Below are 21,999 nucleotides of genomic sequence, written 5' to 3' on the forward strand. Positions count from 1 at the left end.
TTAACTTTTTGTCTCATTGATCTGTCTAATGTTGACAGCGGGGTGTTAAAGTCTCCCATTATTATTGTGTGGGTGTCTAACTATCTTTGTAGGTCTCTAAAGACTTGCTTTATGAATCTGGGTGCTCCTGTATTGGGTGCATATATATTTAGGATAATTATCTCTTCTTGTTGAATTGATCCCTTTATCATTATGTAATGGCCTTCTTTGTCTCTTTTGATCTTTGTTGGTTTAAAGTGTGTTTTATCAGTGACTAGGATTGCAACCCCTGGTTTTTTTTGTTTTTCATTTGCTTGGTAGATCTTCCTCCATACTTTTATTTTGAGCCTATGTGTGTCTCTGCATGTGAGATGGGTCTCCTGAATACAGCCAACTGGTGGGTCTTGACTCTTTATCCAATTTGCCAGTCTGTGTCTTTTAATTGGGACATTTAGCCCATTTACATTTAAGGTTAATATTATTATGTGTGAATTTTATTCTGTCATTATGATGTTAGCTGGTTATTTTGCTCTTTAGTTGATGCAGTTTCTTCCTAGCATCAATGGTCTTTACAATTTGGCGTGTTTTTGCAGTGGCTAGTACTGGTTGTTCCTTTCCATGTTTAGTGCTTCCTTCAGGAGCTCTTGTAAGGCAGGGCTGGTGGTGCCAAAATCTCTCAGCATTTGCTTGTCTGTAAAGGATTTTATTTCTCCTTCACTTATGAAGCTTAGTTTGGCTGGATATGAAATTCTGGGTTGAAAATTCTTTTCTTTAAGAATGTCAAATTTTGGCCCCCACTTTCTTCTTGCTTGTAGAGGTCCTGCTGAGAGATCCACTGTTAGTCTGATAGGCTTCCCTTTGTGGGTAACCCGGCCTTTCTCTCTGGTTGCCCTTAACATTTTTTTCCTTAATTTCAACTTTGGTGAATCTAACAATTATGTGTCTTGGAATTGCTCTTCTCGAGGAGTATGTTTGTGGCATTCTCTGTATTTTCTGAATTTGAATATTGGCCTGCCTTTCAGATTGGGGAAGTTCTCCTGGATAATATCCTGAAAAGTGTTTTCCAACTTGGTTTCATTCTCCCAGTCAATTTCAGGTACACCAATCAGATATAGATTTGGTCTTTTCACATAGTCCCATATTTCTTGGAGGCTTTGTTTGTTTCTTTTTACTCTTTTTACTCTAAACTTCTCGCTTCATTTCATTCATTTGATCTTCAATCACTGATACCCTTTCTTCCACTTGATTGAATTGGCTACTGAAGCTTGTGCATGTGTCACGTAGTTCTCGTGCCATGGTTTTCAGCTCCGTCAGGTCATTTAAGGTCTTCTCTACTCTGTTTATTCTAGTTAGCCATTCATCTAATCTTTTTTCAAGGATTTTAGCTTCTTTGTGATGGGTTCAAATCCTCCCTTAGCTCAGAGAAGTTTGTTATTACCATTCGTCTGAAGCCTTCTTCTCTCAACTTGTCAAAATCATTCTCCATCCAGCTTTGTTCTATTGCTGGCAAGGAGCTGCATTCCTTTGGAGGAGAAGAGGCGCTGTGATTTTTAGAATTTTCAGCTTTTCTGCTCTGGTTTCTCCCCATCTTTGTGTTTTTATCTACCTTTGGTCTTTGATGATGGTGACGTACAGATGGGATTTTGGTGTGTATGTCCTTTCTGTTTGTTAGTTTTCCTTCTAGCAGTCAGGACTGTCACCTGCAGGTCTGTTGGAGTTTGCTGGAGGTCCACTCCCGACCCTGTTTGCCTGGATATCACCGGTGGAGGCTGCAGCACAGCAAATATTGCAGAACGCCAAATGTTGCTGCTTGATCCTTCCTCTGGAAGCTTAGTCTCAGAGAGGCACCAAGCTGTATGTGGTGTCAGTCGGCACCTATTGAGAGGTGTCTCCCAGTTAGGCTACTCAGGGGTCAGGGACCCACTTGAAGAGGCAGTCTGTCTGTTTTCAAATCTCAAACTCTGTGCTGGGAGAACCACTACTCTCTTCAAAGCTGTCAGACAGGGATGTTTAAGTCTGCAGAAGTTTCTGCTGCCTTTTGTTCAGCTATGCCCTGCCCCTAAAGGTGGAGTCTACAGAGGCAGGCAGGCCTCCTTGAGCTGCAGTGGGGTCCACCCAGTTCGAGCTTCCTGGTGGCTTTTTTTACCTACTCAACCCTCAGCAATGGTAGATGCTCCTCCCCCAGCCTCACTGCTGCCTTGCGGTTTGATCTCAGACTGCTGTGCTAGCAGTGAGCGATGTTGCATGGGCATGGGACCCTCTGAGCCAGGCACGGGATATAATCTCCTGGTGTGCCATTTGCTAAGACCATTGGAATAGCGCAGTATTAGGGTGGGAGTGTCCCGATTTTCCAGGTACCATCTGTCATGGTTTCCCTTGGTTAGGAAAGGGAATTCCCTGACCCCTTGCACTTCCCAGGTGAGGCAATGCCCTGCCCTGTTTCAGCTCGCACTCCATGGGCTGCACCTGCTGACCGACAAGCCCCAGTGAGTTGAACCTGGTAGCTCAGTTGGAAATGCAGAAATCACCTGTCTTCTGTGTCGCTCATGCTGGGAGCTGTAGACTGGAGCTCTTCCTATTCAGCCATCTTGGAACCTCTCTTAAGCTTTATTTTTAAGTATTTACTGAGTAGATTAACATTATAGAAGAGGAAACATATTGGGTATAAATAACACAGTGGAATTTGGAAGATGCTTGCCTTGGTGTATACATACATGATGTAGCCCAGCTATTTAAATCTTGTCCTGAACCTCAGTAGTTCTTGGGTCCATCTCAAATATTAGTTATTTTGACCTGGGTACTTTTTCTACAAAATAAATATGAGCGAAGTCAGCTCATCTCTGCTGGCAGTCTTTCCAGATGGAGTAGCCCTTGATTTACTATAGGTTTGAAAGTTACATATGATATTTATACCCTACATTAGCAAAATTCATTCGTTTTCTTGCATAATCTGCAGGATAGAGTTCTTGTACAATTAAAATAATTTAGACTTGAAAGTCTTTGCAACATATGTATTAAGCATAAGGGAGGAAAAGAGCTGAAGATATTTGAAGATGGTCATGAAAAGTAAGGAGGCCACAGGTGTGAATTACTGAAGAGGAAGCTGTTATTACCATGGCTAGGAGTACAAGGTTAAAGCTAGGGTGAGCCAAAAGAGCCACCTTCAATTTCTATTCTGTAGGTTTTACATTATACTCTTCTTAGTCTAAAGAAGGTCTCAAGGAATAATAATAGCAAATATTACTGTGTGCTATGTGCCAAGCGTCTTTCATGGAAACCATTCCCCACTTCACAGATCAAGATACTGAGGCATAGAAAGGTGAAATAAGCTATCAGAGATCACACAAATTAGTGGATTCACAATTAGAATTTAGGCTATTGATTCTATATCTTGTATTAGTAACCTCTACATTTTGATTATGAAGAAGCATTTTCATGTTAGCTTCTCTTCTCAGTGCTCCTTACATGAGGGTTATCCTGTTAACAACTTCTTATCATTTCTGTCTTAAATCTTTAATTTTAGTTTTACTGTAATATCCTTTTCTGCTTGTTTACCAGCTCACTTCCTTTTTCTTATTTGGTGACCATCAGGGAGAAGGTGTGGCTTTTCTTGGTCATAGGAGGGAGTGTGATCTGACACCAGAGGACTTCATATAACATTGCAGCATTAACATCTTCACTGGCAGGTTCATGGATTTTCCCCCTCCTGAATGGTAATGTATCTTCTTATCTGAATCAAGGATGCAGATATAATCTTACATAATCCTGTTTCTTTAGCTTTGTTCCCTATTTGGATTATCAAGGTTTAAATTTTATTATGGGAATGCAGTAAAAAAACGTACAAAGTCTTTGGAATTGTACAACTTCTGGAAAAAACATAATATATGCCTTAAGATTGACTTCTTTAGCACACTGATAATCGAGACAGATGCTGGTTCTGTCCAAGGGCAGAGGCTGCCCCCCGAATACACTTTTGATCAAGACCTAAAATATTTCACATAGCCCACCCACACTCTGAGGAATGCAGACCGATTATTCAAAATTTAGATGCTAGGAAAAAGGAAATAACACTCGGAAGCTTCTAATGAGAGTGTGTACAGTGATCCATCTGTAAATAAGGCTTGTGTACTGTATAATCGTTTGGATTTGGAAGGAAAAGAAGGATTATTTACAGGCCTTTCTTGCAGATGGTGCATGGCCCTCATGGGGAAATATTTGCATGCTACTCAGGTTATAACTTTATTGGGTCCACATTTTTATGACAGTAAGTGTTGAGCCATCTGAAAGCTCTGATTAAAACCATGGAAAATTCTTTTAGAAAAAAGTATACTGTCACATCCACTTGATGATTTCTTTTATTGGTGGTAAAGCTTAATAAACCCGGAGACATGTTCATTTTATTACCTACTTCCCTCCCTTTTGAGAATTTTCTTAGTAAAGATTGTGTTCTTTATTTGCAGCATTTTAACAACTTGAAATGAATGATGCCTCATGTCTCTGCAGGGTGGATATAGCTCTAACTCTCCGAAGCTGCTGAGAATGTTGAAACCTAGGGGTGCCTTTTGAAAGACATAAATTTGGGCCCTGAAGTGGTAGTAGGGAGATGGGATAGGAGAAGGTCCTATAATCTTAAGTGGAAAGACTTGCAGTGTGGAAATTGCATCCCAAAAGGAAGTTGAAGAAAAGGAGAAACTTTTGTGATAGAAAGATATCTGGGTTGGTGGTTAAGGTTCTGCTGTGATTAGTTGTGAGAAAGTCAGCCAGTTACTCTCTGTGAACCCTATTTTTAAAAAAATAATAATAATCTGCCTATTTCAGAAGTTTGATGCAAGAACCAAGTAGAATCGTTCTTTGTGAATCAAGTATTGAAACCTATTCTCATTAAAGTGTGTGCATGGGATTGTGCTAAGCACTGCGGGGGCGAGATACAAATAATACTTAGAATCTCATCTCAAGCTAGTAAGGCAATAAAATAAGCACCTCAATAAATAGAACTAGTAAATTGCAAAACCAGTAATTTGGAGAGTGGTTTTCACCACTTGAGACATGGTGTCTCTAGAGCAGTGGCTCTCAAATCTGGCTGTTCATTAGAATTACCTGGGAGCTTTAAAAACAAATAATTGTCTAGGCCCCAGCCCCAGAAATTTTGACTTAATTAGTTGGAAATGACTCACCTTCCACTTCCCCCTACATTATCATTTTTAAAAATGTGCTTTACATGTGTTTTATTTGCATCAGAATTGCTTAGAGGGTTTATTAAACCTCAGATTGTTGGGCCCCACTCCTGTATATTATGATTCACTAGGTCTGAGGGCTGGGGCAAGAATGAACATTTCTCACAAGTTCTGTGATGCTGATTGTCTGCAGATCATACTTCAGAGTCAGTGCATTCGTTTCATTTTCCTGTTAATGCTGTGTATGCAATACACATATATATTTTTTCAGGCTGAAGGAAGCAGGTGGACACAAAAGTCCATTCTTTGGTACAATTTTATAGTTAAGAAAGTCAACACTGTGTGGCCAAATGAACACAACTGCATTTGATCGAAGAGATAGTTGGCTGACAGAAACAAATTTCTTCATACAAAGGTTGGTCACTTGCAAATGTGCTAGTCTGAAATTATCCTCTAAGAAAGAAGACATTATTTAGGGGACACCTGGTAAGCAATAACATGTTCAACAAAAGCACATTTTGAAAGAAAATTTTAGATTTGGAAGGAAATTCAGATTCCTTTTCTTTGTAAATATCTCTCTAAGCAACAGAATGAATGATTCACCTTTCCAAATCCTTGAGTATCAGAATAGCTGAAGCAACATAGCATAATTTTCAGAAATAGACCCCTATTAAAGTTTCACAGCCCATGTAAGATGCCAGTAAGAAAATGTGCAAAATTGATCATCACATCGTTATTACTTATAGAGGCATAGAAGGGCACTCAAGGTTGATTTGAGTGTTAAAATGTATGAATTGTCTATTTCCTGAAGAGTGTAAATCCTAAATGTCCATGAACATCAATTATAGGAGACTCTAGGGCTTCAGTCACCTTAAATTAGGAAAATGAGAAATTTACCTTGTCAATTTCTTCCTTACGGTGTACAGATGAGAACTGAGGCTTTGTAGGTGTATGGATGGAATAACATTCAGTGACTGGGAAGAGCTCAAACTGTTCTATTTTATCACTTTTTTATTATAAATATATTTTATGATATAAGAGAATAGGCTCTTTGCCAGGGCATCCTTTTCTCTTGTTATACCCCACCAATCACAGATTGACTGGGAAAAAGGGTGTTTTAAATATCTACTAAAGTCAAAGGAAAATTTCAGTAGAAAGTTTATATCAAATAAACTTTTTTATGCATAAAAAATAAAAAGCAGCAGTGTGTGAACTTGCCCTTACAGTGGAATAGATAAAAACGAAGCAAGTTTTCATAGACTTCTATTTCTGCATTTAGAGTTGGACGGGTGAAACATCCACAGTCTTTCTTGACCTGAATCAAGCTCAGAGTGACAGTGTTTAAGGTAAGAATATTAAGGAAGACTGCAGATGGCTTAATAGGATAGAAATGGAGATCTAAATTATAAAGCAGGCATTATACTATAGATTATATAGCCAATAATGTTCAGAAAGGCTTTTATAAGGATACACTTAAAATAAGACAATAAGAGCATTATATAAATTATAAAACAAATACTAAGGTGGTATCAAAGGCTTGTTCAAATTTTATGTCTATCAAGTTTATAATGGAAAGGAACTTGCTACACCTAAGTTCTGTTTTTAAATAGGGACTTAAAACACTTGTAAACATCTTTCTCAGAGCTGCATGGACCCTTACACTGAGTCAAATAAATTGACATAGTGGTAGTACATATGAAGTTTGGTACTCCTGAGTATTTAGGTTGGTGCAAAAGTAATTGCAGTTTTGTCATGAGTTTTAATACATCTTTATTCTGGAGTCTTTGAGACACCGTTCTCTTCTGCATCTCTTTTTATGTCCCCTTGTTGTTGTCCAACATACAGGCTGCTCTTCTTTCGTGGCGTCATTCCCTTTTCTCTGAGTCCACACTCTTCTTCAGTTATTACCACAAAGCTTTAACAACAACTTTGCTGTTAATGATACCTGAACTTTATATTTCAGACCCAGATCACTTTCTTCAACCCAAAAGTACAACTGCTGTCTAGATAGTGCTTGGTTAGCTCTGTTTTGTGGGCACCTGAATTCAATGTCATAACACTTAAAGCTTGTTATGTCTTCTGCGTTTCCTGTTTTGATTACGGGTAGCATGATTCTTGCTGCTCAAACCAAATCTTGAAAACCTTTTTAAAGGACTGTCCCTCCTCCACCTCCTTCAAATGGCCATTAGCTTCTGTTAGATTCCACTCAAATATATCTTGGAGTTGTTATCAGTATGTTTCTTTAAAAATGTTAATTTTGTTAAATTTTAAAAATTAATGTGCAAAAATCACAAGCATTCTTATACACCAGTAACAGACAAACAGAGAGCCAAATCAGGAATGAACTTCCATTCACAATTGCTTCAAAGAGAATAAAATACCTAGGAATCCAACTTACAAGGGATGTAAAGGACTTCTTCAAGGAGAACTACAAACCACTGCTCAGTGAAATAAAAGAGGACACAAACAAATGGAAGAACATACCATGCTCATGGATAGGAAGAATCAATATCGTGAAAATGGCCATACTGCCCAAGGTAATTTATAGATTCAATGCCATCCCCATCAAGCTACCAACGAGTTTCTTCACAGAATTGGAAAAAAATGCTTTAAAGTTCATATGGAACCAAAAAAGAGCCCGCATCTCCAAGACAATCCTAAGTCAAAAGAACAAAGCTGGAGGCATCACGCTACCTGACTTCAAACTATACTACAAGGCTACAGTAACCAAAACAGCATGGTACTGGTACCAAAACAGAGATATAGACCAATGGAACAGAACAGAGTCCTCAGAAATAATACCACACGTCTACAGCCATGTGATCTTTGACAAACCTGAGAGAAACAAGAAATGGGGAAAGGATTCCCTATTTAATAAATGGTGCTGGGAAAATTGGCTAGCCATAAGTAGAAAGCTGAAACTGGATCCTTTCCTTACTCCTTATACGAAAATTAATTCAAGATGGATTAGAGACTTAAATGTTAGACCTAATACCATAAAAACCCTAGAGGAAAACCTAGGTAGTACCATTCAGGACATAGGCATGGGCAAAGACTTCATGTCTAAAACACCAAAAGCAACGGCAGCAAAAGCCAAAATTGACAAATGGGATCTCATTAAACTAAAGAGCTTCTGCACAGCAAAAGACACTACCATCAGAGTGAACAGGCAACCTACAGAATGGGAGAAAATTTTTGCAATCTACTCATCTGACAAAGGGCTAATATCCAGAACCTACAAAGAACTCAAACAAATTTACAAGAAAAAAACAAACAACCCCATCCAAAAGTGGGCAAAGGATATGAACAGACATTTCTCAAAAGAAGACATTCATACAGCCAACAGACACATGAAAAAATGCTCATCATCACTGGCCATCAGAGAAATGCAAATCAAAACCACAATGAGATACCATCTCACACCAGTTAGAATGGCAATCATTAAAAAGTCAGGAAACAACAGGTGCTGGAGAGGATGTGGAGAAATAGGAACACTTTTACACTGTTGGTGGGATTGTAAACTAGTTCAACCATTATGGAAAACAGTATGGCGATTCCTCAAGGATCTAGAACTAGATGTACCATATGACCCAGCCATCCCATTACTGGGTATATACCCAAAGGATTATAAATCATGCTGCTATAAAGACACATGCACACGTATGTTTATTGCAGCAGTATTCACAATAGCAAAGACTTGGAATCAACCCAAATGTCCATCAGTGACAGACTGGATTAAGAAAATGTGGCACATATACACCATGGAATACTATGCAGCCATAAAAAAGGATGAGTTTGTGTCCTTTGTAGGGACATGGATGCAGCTGGAAACCATCATTCTTAGCAAACTATCACAAGAACAGAAAACCAAACACCGCATGTTCTCCCTCATAGGTGGGAACTGAACAATGAGATCACTTGGACTCGGGAAGGGGAACATCACACACTGGGACCTATCATGGGGAGGGGGGAGGGGGGAGGGATTGCATTGGGAGTTATACCTGATGTAAATGACGAGTTGATGGGTGCAGCACAGCAACATGGCACAAGTATACATATGTAACAAACCTGCATGTTATGCACATGTACCCTAGAACTTAAAGTATAATAATAAAATAAAATACAACTCAAGAAAAAAAAAGACAAGTTCAAAGAAGAAAAATAACAATTATTAGAAATAACAATAACAATAAAAAGAACAATTATCTTCTTCCCATTCTTACCACTTCCACCACTACCATCCTGGTTCCATCATCTTTCACCTGAATTATTCCAGTATCACCGCTTCTGCTTTCTGTTTCTACCTTGCTTCTTTGTGGTCTAGTCTCCGTACAGCAGACAGAGCAGCACAGACAGAGACTTTAAGGCAGGATGTATTTGGCATCTTTCCAGACCACAAAAAGGGTCCAAAGGGATGGTGGTAGGAGATGAGGTCAGAGGAGTTGGGGGGTCAGGATAGAGAGAGTAGGACAGTTGTAAAGGACCCTATAGACCATTGTAAGCAGTTTGGTTTTTTTGTCTGAGTGAGACAAGAAGTGGTGAGAGGATTTTTAAACAGGGAATAATTTGACCTGACTTATATTTTTGTATTTTTCTCAAGTAACTATAAACAACAACAACAAAAAATATACAAGAAACAGTGACTGAAATTATTTCCCATAGTGCCTTTTGGCTATCAAAGAGGAATGTAAATAAAAAATATAGTTAAACAGAGATACTCAGTAAGTGGAATAAAGCAATGCTCAACTTAGATTAGGGGACAGTTTTAAAGCAAAATAGCCATTTCCATTGTCCTGTAATGTGCAATAATGTCAGACTATGAAAGACACTAACCACCTAAAGTTTATGACAAATGGAAAATTAGGATAAAAGTTTATTTCTTTCAATTTAAAAGTTCTTGTAGCTTTGATGACACTATTGAATGTTCATCTATCAAATGGTAAGTGAGCTTCATTTAAAACATCTCACCTAGATCAATGCTAACAGATATTATTGTACCATATAATTAGATAAAAACTAAAAAAAAACTGAGAAAGCATTCATAGAAAATCAATAAAAATATTATTTATTTATATTATTTACATAAAAAGGCTAGGCCAAGAACACATATTAGAATAAAATTGTCTTTCCCAAAGGAAAATGAATAGACCTGTTATTTGTTATCTTAATATGATTAATGTAGTAAAAATTAGCCTAAGAGTTTGAGTTATAAATTTTGATTGCTATGTAGATTAAACTAGTAATTACCAAACTTAATTCAAATTCTCAAATCTTTTGGATTATGAAGACATAGCCTCAGATCAAAGTGGGTAAATATTTTGATTAAGCAGTTACTCTAATAATATCTTAAGCAATTTTCTCCAAATAGTATAGAACACTATTTGAGATTCTTATTCTTTTCTTATAATACACTGTCTTAAGTGATCCACTCAACACTATAACTCAGGAACATTTCTTTTTAAACATCATTTTGGGCTACCTTTAGAATAAAGCAAGGCAAGACAGATGCGTAAGTTCACTTCCTTGTCATATTTTGGCTGTGAAATAATGTGCTGCTTGATATTCAACCCACTATTTACATTTCAATCTTCGGGATCCTGTAAGACTCAACATTGACTCTCATTTCTCTAGGACTTTCTCATGCTAGTTCTAGAAAATAATTTACAGTAGGAGTTTCTGCCGACTAATAACTGCACTGTCAGTAACAGATAGCATGAAGATGATCTGGCAAGTCTTTAAGTAGCCTACATTGGTCGTGTAGTAAAATGCCATTTGGTGCCATTCAAGTAAATTTTTATTTGAAGATCTGATTTTTCAACACTTTGTCCATTCACCTTACTAGTTTAGTGCTACTTCTGCCTATTGTCCAAAGGGTCCCTTGCTTTTTTATGTTGGTATGTTCAATTTACTGAATAGTTTTTGGCTTGTAATTTAACCATTTTTGGAAATAAAAAAATAATATCTCCCTGTAGAAACAATATGAAACTAAGGAAACTCACTGGGCCTTAAAAAGTTTCCTCGATCCTCAACATTGTGTTCCCAGATGGATGTCACATTACTCATCCTGAATGTGTCCTTAGCTTCTCGAATCGGATTTATATATCTGTGGAAGTTGGGCATGTTCCCACTGCTACTGTGAATAGTAAGTTTTGAAAATTTAGCCAATAGCATCAAGCTGTTTGGTTATATAAGCAAGGATAAAAAGATACTTTGAAAGAAATAAGCTATTTTATTATCACATTAAATATGTATGTTGTAACATAAAATATCTGAAAGTTTTACAATGTACATACACAAGGCCCTGGAGATGTCTCTTTATAGTACGGAACCTCATAAACTGTTCCTGTGACCAGGAATATCCATCTTCCCTTTGTGGTCTGGGGAGGCCACTGAGTGTAAGGCCGTGTATAATGCAAACAGTTCTTTCCTCAAGGCATTGCTCTCTGAAATAGTTCATTCGAATGGCTACTTTCATTTATGTAGTCACTGTACTTTTTTTGATGGATCGTGATGATGCTGAGAGATGCTCTGAGAAAGATAAGACACTGTGGCAGAGTAGTTTAACAAATGTAGAAATTTCCTCTGCATCACAGAATGGATGCTGGATTCAGGCTATGACTCCGTGTTCAGATCAATCTGCATGTTTTGACTGATTTGTCCAGTGGAACTGAAAAACTACCCCCATCCCCCACACATTAAAAACAAAAAGCTCCCCTTTTAAAAGAGTTATGTCTAGAAATACTGCTTTCTTTGTGTGTTTGTATAGAACCTTGGCCTACCAAGGATATCGAACACTGTTTTTATTTCTTTACAGCAATCTATGCATAAAAATGTTTTATAGGTATTTTAATTTATAGATCAGGTAAAATTTGACTCATCAACAGTTCAATCATGCTACTTTTAATTGGGCTTAAACTAAAAATTTTAGTTACAGATAATGGGAATAGGTAAACAGTATCATAAATTTGCTTATGTCACCATATTACCTGCTACTACTTGTTGCAAGTTATAATTACATGAAAGAGGACAATGTCTATCTGTCTGATTTTGCTAAACCACTGGAAAAGGGTTAAATAGAATGAAAGTCATCACTTTCTCCTGAAAGTTGGACTCATTCTAATCATTTGATGAGTCTAATTCTATGATCATTCGTAGGTGGAGGTAAAGCAAGAATATAAACTGGAAAAAGAAAAAAAGAATACTGGATCACATGTGTAAGAAAACACTCAAGAGAAAAATATTTATCTATTGATGCTTTTTCTAAATAATTTCTGACAACAATTTAACCAATTACTTACCTCCTTCCCTGGACCCCAGCCGCAGAAACATAGTTGACTAAAGTTGAACAATTGTTTTGCTAAATAAACATTGTTAAAAAGTTAATGTTGGAGAAAAAAAGAAGTCACTCCAGTCAATTTCAATACTTTTATATACATATAAATGCATTTATAAACAATATATAGCATTATTTTTTTCTGTGCTTTGAATGTACAAAAAAGCATACATAATTTATTTTTCATCAGTATTATGTTAACATTTGTGTTTGTCGATATATATTACTTTTAATCTTTCTCAAATGAAAAACAATTTTTTTAAAGAGTTAGTGCTGTTTTTCTGGAAATAAGGTGCCAAAATTCCTATCTCATTCTAACAGTAACTGTCTCATCATCTCTATAATAAAATAATTGCTCAGTTCAGTCAACTCATTGGGGAAAACAGTCAAACTATTTCAAAAAAGCAGATAAAAACCTGCAGCAGGCCTTGACATTCTGTACGAAGAACAAATCTGGGCCCCTCCTGCAGTTCCCACTTCTCCAGGACCCTGAGTTCTCTTGTTCTTCTAACTTCCTACTGAGGCTTCATCACTCAGTATCTGTCATTGGTCTAATCTGTTCCTTTTCCTTCTGTGACCAACATTGCAGTTTAGATTTGCTTTACAACCTCCTCACCATGGCGAGAGTTCTTCCTGTTCTGTCCTGTAATTTGGGACTCAGAGGAGGCCCAGAAACTCCTGGGCTTCTTCTGCTTCTGCTATTCCCACCCCTTTCCCCCTTTGAATTCTTAGCCAAATATATAAGTACCAGTGACAGTTTTGCAATAATTGATGCTAAGGTTATTTGGACATGGAAATCCTAATATTTCTCTCTCTCTTATCAATTCCTCAATGGACAGTAACTTCGAGTGAGCATTTTTGCATGTGAAAATCAAACCAAGAGAAAGAAAGAAGCAGATAAATGAGATGTGTGTAAAGTACCTAACACAGTACTTATCATGTGGAAAGCTCTCAACAAATGGAAGTTATGAGGATCTAAATATAATTAAATGGTAGAGCTTATTTTCAAGTTTTGCTTATTTTTATATGTAAAGCTTGGATTTAGACTAGTAAAAATCAGGAAATTTCTTTTGTTTAGGCTAATGAAAAACAGGGAACTGCTTTTTTACTCACTGCTCTTTTTTTCCTTATTATTGGAAGTGATCCAGAGGCCTAAGAGTATGTCCATGCCAAGTTCAAGAAGACAGAGGGAAGAGAGGAGTGAGAGGCAGGGCAAGAAGTGGGGAACGAATTGACTCTGTACCTGCAAATGCCTAGCAGGTCCCATGGAGGTTAAAGTCACTGATGACAGCTGCTGCATAGAAAAGAGAAAAAATTGTTGGACAAAGGACAGGGAAAATTTGTTCTTGATTTCTTTTAAAAAATGTATGAGAGATGGAAAATATACTGTAAATATAATACTTTAACTCATATTCTATGGCTTATTTTTAAAAGAACAAATATTATCTGGAGCTAAGAATAAAAAAAGAATTCATTTTCATAACTATCACAAAATTTTGTTATAATTGCATACTTTCTGAGTGACCTTTAAGATATGATAATGTTTGAAGTTGGCTTTCCCACTGGATGAGCTGCAATTGTAAGGCAACAGTCATAATAGCTCAGGTCACAGGTGGAATAATTGAATGTCATTAACAATGACATTTGATTATGTTTCTTCATTTTTTCAGATTATATGTCAAGTTCTGTGTGAACTGAGAGACCATGGGGATTCATTATTGCTGGAGTTGATGGTATTGCAGTTTTACAACCATCTAATAAATTAGCATGTAATACTGAGAGATTTCATCTTAAACTTAGAGGATTGCTTTGTTTTAAAGAAGATCTTTGCAAGGAGAAGCAATGGAAATCATTCAGAAAATGCAGGAGATAAAAATCCTATCCAAGAAAATGGATCTTGGATCTTTGCATTCACTTGATTTGTCAGAATATTATTCTGTGCTAAAAAATAAAAAGGATTAAATGTTAAAAATCACTGAGCTGCAATTCTCTTGAGTTCACCAATTTTGTACTCCTCTGTTTCCAGTTTCTTTTCACATACTTCATTCTCCGTCCTGATTAACCTTGTTCTTTTTGAGCTCATTTCTGATACCAAAAGAATTCATAAACATAAAGTTCTATAAGACTAAGAATTCTCTTAGAAGTACAGATTTGCATGAACATCAAAGAAAAAAAAAATCACATTTTCCCCCCATTTGGTTTAATTATTATTTTATTAGGTCAGGCATGACTTAGGTTAGAACCTTTGTGGTGTTTCTTTTTTTTTTTTTTTTTTTAAATTCCATTTAGTTAAATGTTGACACAATATTTTTGGAATTCTATATATTTTGACTTTTCCATTAACCTAGGTCTATTTTGGAGGAGGGAAGGGGGTAGGTCATCGTTTCTATTTAAAATTGGAATCAACTGCAAATGGCTAGAGTATGTGTGTGTTTCTCTCTCTCTCTCTGTGTGTGTGTATGTATGTGCATGTGTTTGTGTGTGTGCATATTTTCATGTGTGTGTTGGCATTGAGTATACCAACAACTGGCTATAATGAGGGTTTGTAGTTCATCCTTAATGAAATGTATATAATTTCTAACTTTATAGAGGTAATTATAGAGTACTTGGCATTATTGTTAAATCTATTTCTTTAATATAGAACAATGCATTTCTCAATTCTTTACTAGTAATTAGTTTCCTTTAGGAAAAAATAAAGGATAGAAATTAGTGTCATCAAAGGTGCAGATGAATATATAATGTGACATTTTACATTTTATTTATCGACATTTAGTCCTCTGAAAAGTGTCTAGGCCTGATTAATTTGCTATTAAATGAGAAATGGGCTGTTTTCAAAATAGCTACAACATTGTATTGCACTGACATGACTTCATGCTTGTCTTATCAACAGCAAGAGATATTAGGAGGATTCATAATGCACATGGAAATGTCAACTATGGTACTCTGATGTTTCAATGAATGTTTGCTACTTGAATCATCGCTCAGTGGTTGCTTTTAGTTCGGGATTACATCTTTAACACATTTGATAAAAGCTCCTTATGGTTGTTTGGGGGCTGTGGGGTTTAATATATTTGGAATACTTGTCTGCTCATCCACATCTTTTATTTTTATGGCAAGTAGATTAGATTCAGTGCCATTATTACTCTGCCACTATATTCAAATCAGTTAATTATGTTGTTTTCAAAAGAATTTTAAAAGAGAATATAAAGTTGGTTATGTTTATAGCTGTATGAAGCCATGCTTTCAAGCATGTTGCTGTTTGATCCTGAGTGACTAACACCAAATAAAAGTGAAGGTGATTCTGAAGTAAAAGCATAATAGGTGTTATGAGTGGCCTAGGTGGCTACTTGGCAGATGCCTCTGAAACATTCACATCTGTGTCAGTGGGCATTTTTGAAGCAGCTGAAGGCTGGGATGGCATGATCAGAATATGTACTACAGCTGTACACTTTGGTGGCGGGAACATTGTTGTCTTCTTAGATATCTCTATAGCCCAACAGATATTAAGATGTAGAAGCCATTATATATGTTTAGAATGTTTTGAATTTTTTTCATTTGAAATCCTATTTTTTTAACAATTCAGAGAGAAGGGGAGAAAAACATTGACAAACTAAAGGAGTGACACTTGATCCAAATATTGGTTATATATATGGTGTTTTAGGCATATATAATATATAGTTTTCTGTAAATGAACATTTATTGTACAAATCTTTCCTTGTGAAGGTAAAGTAATAGATCTATTTGAAACGAAAACATGTTTAACATTTTGCCACAGTTTCTTTCAATTTATCTAATTTGTGGCGGCACCATTTGAATGTAAGTTGCAGATATCATGAACCTCCACCTGTAAATACTTTAACATCTGACTTATATACCATAATATCATTGTCACACCCTAGATGATAAATAACTCAACAATATTATCTAATATACATTTATATTCACATTTTTGTAATTGTCCCCAGAATGTTTTTGAGAGCTGAAACAAATGTTTTCATATATTTTGTCAAGTGAATCAAGTTCTGATATCTAAAATGTAATAATTATATTTTCTTGAAATAGTCATTGGCCATTGAATAGGTTTGGGTTTCCATGGCCCCAAGCTGCCAACTGAACCCACTAGAGTAATTTGCTGGAATGAGAAATGCTGACTGCCAAAACTAAAGAATGTTAATCAGCAACCAGGCTGACCGTGATTTCCAACGTGCTAATCACTTGGAAAAATTGCCTCTCCTTGGCTCAGTCTATAGATAATTACTAATTGAAAAGCAGCTAGAATGAGAAGGTATATTAGCATGTTAATAGGTCTTTGTGCCCAAAGGCTTTGGATTATAAATTATGAAGACTGCATTGGCCAGATGGGCAGGATTAATTAGCATGCTAGTATTACCTGGCATCCTATGGTGGTTGAGAGTAAACAGTGACCATAACCATTTCAGCATAGTTTGCTATTAAATTGCTTGCTTTTGGTAGCTAGGAATAGAGTTTTATTCTGTAGTTAGAACACTAACCAAGAATCAGTAATTCTGGATGCTAATAACTAGCAAAGCATTTAGTTCTTTTGTGCTTTGGCTAAAATCAATCTTCCTGTGCTCGATTTCCATCTCTAATAAATGAGAGCTTTATGACAGAGAAAAAAGAACTAGCACTGGAATTCCAGAGGCTTATATTCTAATCTTGATATTGGAGAACTCATTTAATCTCTTCATGCCTCAGTTTCCTCATCTGTAACATAAAGAGGCTTAACTAGAAATTCTTTAACATCCTTTCCCGCTTTGAGATTTTATGGAACAATGTAGACTCATGCCCAGTAACAGATCTGGAGAGGAGAAATAGGCTAAAAGCCAATAGGTTTCACAAGAGCAACTGAAACCAATATTTCAAATGACGATAATACCTATAAAGAAACATACCAGCGATGACTTTATATTTCCCAAATCATGCAGACTGCCTTATTGACTTCCTGTCTGGATACCGTCCAAGGTAAGTAGGTGATTGTTTTGTTTGTTCTTTTCTAGAACTGACTCATACACAGGTACTGTAAGAATCCTAGAAGTGGAAAAAGATTCCAATCTCAGCTTATCAGGGAGCATTGAACGCTCTCTTAAGCTCAATAGGAAGAAGTGAGGCTACTTTCAGGTTTCTCTCTCCCAATGGCTTCAACTGTACTAAGGTAAAAACTATTTGACAGAGTGTAATTTTTCTGCAATTGTGACATGAACAGTCCAGTTTGTGTCAAAAGAATACTTCCCTCAATGAGTATGTGGCTTTGATTAGAAATATTTCTAGTGTTAAACATAATAACTTTTAATGAGCACTTACTATTTGACATAGAACTAAGTACTTTCCAAGGGTTATTATTATTATAATGAATCCTCACAAATATTATGACATTGGATTCTCAATAGCCTCACCTAATAGACACTCAACTAAGGTAAGGGACAGAGCTGGGATTTTAACCCCGGAGCATGCTCTGTTTTTTTCTGGTGCTGTGTCTCAAGTTACAGAGGCTTGAAGTCTTTTCTAAGTAATACCTACAGCTCCTTGTCTCCCAGAAGAGACCTGTTATTTAGGGAATCCTTAAAGCTTTTGTCTTCCCTGCTTGTGACTACTTCTATTGCTTGCAGCATATTCCTCAGCAACTACTTGGTTTTCTGGGCAGAGTGTTGGAAATTATGTGGTAGAATGGATTTAAGAGTTGGAGGGTTGGTTACTGATATGATTTGGCTCTGTGTCCCCATCCAAATCTCATCTTGAATTGTAATCCCCAGGTGTTGAGGGAGGGACCAGCTGGGAGGTGATTGGATCACGGTGGTGGTTTCCCCCATGCTATTCTCGTGATAGTGATTGAGTTCTCAAGAGAGCTGATGGTTTTATAAGGGGGGTTGGGGGGGGGGGCGGCTCTTCCCCCTTCACTTCCTCACTCCCTCCTGCCATCTTGTGAAGAAGGTATCTGCTTCCCCTTCGCCTTCCACCATGATTGTAAATTTCTTGTAAGAGGACTCCCCAGCCATGCAGAACTGTGAGTCAATTAAACCTCTTTCCTTTATAAATTACCCAGTCTCAGATGGTATTCTATAGCAATGTGAAAACTGACTAATACTGTTACCAAGGTCTATTATAGTTCCGAGCATCTTCAACCCACCTGCCACTCATAGCATAGATTTGGGTTGCGATAAGCAGTACTTTAGTGCTGGCAGTTAGCCTCATTTCAGCGTGATGCCCCTCACCTGTCACTTTGTCGTTAACATTTAGTTGGTGGAATTGATAAAGCATGTTCCAAAATAAGGTGTGTTGACGTGTTAACTTCTATAGAAAGTCACAATGAGAAAAGAGACATCTCTGCTTATGACCTTTGTTTGGTCAGAAGCTCAACGCCATCCTCCTGCCATGTATTGTTGGCTGCCCAGAGTACCTTTCCCTCCACCCGGTTGAACAATGACTCACTAGGCAGCATGACACTTAAGTAGCAGAACTCCGTTAAGGTTTCAGTTTTAAAGACTTTTTTCTTCTCAATCAAAATTTAATCATCTAAAAGACTGAAGGAAACTTAAGAATTATATTTAAAGAACTATTTTGATATTATATTAGTGGTATGTCTATAAAATACACAGTACTGCACTGTTCATTTTCAAAGTGCCCTGGGATCTGACCCCAAAATGGCTCTGCTTCCATTGCTCTATAACACTGATAACCTGATTATTAGTGGTAATAATAATACTAATAATTAACATTTATCAAATATCTCCCGTGCGTCAGGCACTGAGCCAACTATTTCACAGGTGTTATGTCCACTATGTCACTCAACCTTCTAACAACCTGATTAAATACTAATATTATCCTCATTTTTAAAAACAGAATTTCTTTTTGAAAGAAAAATAAATTATCAAAGCACTATACACACATGCTGAACAGTAAAGAACTTTCAGTGAAAAGCACCTTTTCATGCTGCCGCTCTCTATCCTGAGTTCCACCCCCATCCCCAGAAGAAACCCTTTTAATTATTTCTAATTCTTTGGGTATTTATCTTCAAAACTCTAGATATATGCTAATACTTCTGCTTAATGAATTTACTTGACTCTCTCTCGTACCATTCCATTTATATGAAAAGTCCAGAATATGCAAATCCAGAGACGGAAAGCAGATTCCTGGTTGCCAGGGGGCTGGGATATGGGGGAATGAAGAGTGACTGCCTGTCTACTCAATGGGTGTGAGGTTCCTTTTAGAGGAGATGAAAATGCTCTAAAATTAGGTAATGGCAATGGTTATACAACATTGTGAATGCACTAAAAGCTACTGAATTGTACTATTTTAAATGGTTAAAATAGTGAGTTTTATGTGATGTCTATTTTTCTTCAATAAAACATGAGATGTCTCTCTGGTTAGAAAGTCACCTACATGACTGTTTTACTTATCAATGTTTCATATTTATGTTTTTATTTTTGATTCTTTTCACCCTGTTTTTATTTTTATTTATTTTTAATCTGATTTTTAACCACAAAGCAACAAATAAATGTCAGTGCTATTTTTAAATTTAATATATGTGTTTATAACTAAAACATAATTGTACATATTTTGGGGTACAATGTGATGTTTCAATGCATGTATACATAGTATAATAATCAAATCAGAGTGATTATTATACCCATCACTATAAACATTTATTTCTTTGTGATGACAACATTCAAAATCTTCTCACTACCTTGAAATATACACTACATTGTTATTTGCTATAGTCACCCTACTGTGTAATAGAACACCAAAACTTATTTCTCCTGTCTAACTGTAGCTTTGTACCAGTTGGCCAACCTCTCCTGGTATTCCTTCCTGCTTTTCCTCCTCAACCACTGGTAACCATTATTCTCTCTCTGTCTATGAAATCAACTTTTTAAGATTCCACATAAGAGTGAGATCATGTGGTTTTGTCTTTCTGTGTCTGGCTTATTTCACTAACACAGTTACCTCCAGGTTCATTCATGTTGCCACAGGTGACAGGATTTCATTCTGTTTTATGATTGAATAGTATTTCTTTTTAGGGTTGAGGAAATCGAGGTAAAAGAGGCTGACTTTCCAAGATCACATAAATAGTAAACCTTGGATTTAATCCTATGTAGTCTAACTCCACAGACCACACATGTAACCACTCTTCAACACTTCCCTCCAAGGTATCAATTTTGGTGGCTGGAATTATGTATGTGAAAAAGCAGTTAGACCTTTGAATAATCTTTCAGTTGTCTAGAGACAGAAAATTCCTCTCATACATGTGAACTTTTACTTTTAAAATGCTATTGCATTATAACACCGTGATCACCCAAATTATCATTAGACATTATATGCCTCACTACACATGCAAATAGGAGTGTACTAACGATTGAAGAAATGCTATTAGGGATTTACGAAAGTAGAACCAATCCAGTTTGGTGCATGAAGGGTTACAATAGCTTCTTTCTGATGCATCTTTAAAAATGTGATTTTGGAATTAAGCAGTTCCCGGTTACTGTTAGATTTATGCATGACCCTTGACTGCTAATAGTACGAGCCAACTGTATTCTATTAGTGATCTTAACAGCAAAGTGAGGATGTACAATTGATTGTTGGTGTTGATTTATATGTCTAATAAGCAGCTGGAAGTAAAGCATCTCTGTTCCATTTCCAAAAATGATAGAAATGGCTTGCTTTTATCATTGCTAAGAAACAGTGGGAGAGAAGAGATTCACCCTTCCCTCCCAGAGCCAGTGAATCAGTGCTAGGAAATGATGTCAAATATCATCAAAGGCCCAGTGTATTTAAGCAAGGAGGAGAAAATGGTGTCTCAGAAGGGGAATGTTTTTCTCAAAAGCTCCCAGCACCTTTGTTTTGATACTGGGACTGTTTTGTTGTCTGTTTCAATATTTTTGTTTAACATTCAGTAATTCAAGCAAACATTTATTCAGCGTTAGACTCCTACAGTGAAATCACTGAGCTAGGCTTGGTGGGAACAACAAAGGGTAATAAAGACATAGCTACTCTTGAGAAATTTATGTCAGATTGGCAGGCGAGGTATACATACAACATGGAACTCCCAGGATTCTTTGATTCATGATAGAATTTAACCAAGGTCTGCACTCTATTTTTTTTTTTTTTTTTTGAGATGGAGTCTTGCTCTGTCGCCCAGGCTGGAGTGCAGTGGCCGGATCTCAGCTCACTGCAAGCTCCCCCTCCCGGGTTCACGCCATTCTCCTGCCTCAGCCTCCCGAGTAGCTGGGACTACAGGCGCCCGCCACCTCGCCCGGCTACTTTTTGGACTTTTTAGTAGAGACGGAGTTTCACCGTGTTAGCCAGGATGGTCTCGATCTCCTGACCTTGTGATCCGCCCGTCTCGGCCTCCCAAAGTGCTGGGATTACAGGTTTGAGCCACCACGCCCGACCAAGGTCTGCACTCTAATGCAGATGACAAGTGCTGGGAGACTCTATAAACAGTTTTTCTTTTGCCATAATTATATAACATAGTTTCTGTCTTGATTTTTCCCACAT

General features: G+C 37.0%; 1 long non-coding RNA gene across 1 annotated transcript; it reads left to right on the forward strand.

Moving 5' to 3' along the window:
- The first annotated feature begins 4,390 nt into the window (after positions 1–4,390).
- Positions 4,391–17,748, forward strand: LOC126959624 (uncharacterized). The gene is made up of 3 exons (XR_007727586.1): positions 4,391–5,568; positions 6,433–6,499; positions 17,505–17,748. It is a non-coding gene; the product is annotated as an uncharacterized LOC126959624 (long non-coding RNA).
- The last annotated feature ends 4,251 nt before the right edge of the window (positions 17,749–21,999 follow it).

Source organism: Macaca thibetana, chromosome 7 (genome assembly GCF_024542745.1).
Source record: "Macaca thibetana thibetana isolate TM-01 chromosome 7, ASM2454274v1, whole genome shotgun sequence".
In the NCBI taxonomy this organism is placed as follows: domain Eukaryota; kingdom Metazoa; phylum Chordata; class Mammalia; order Primates; family Cercopithecidae; genus Macaca; species Macaca thibetana.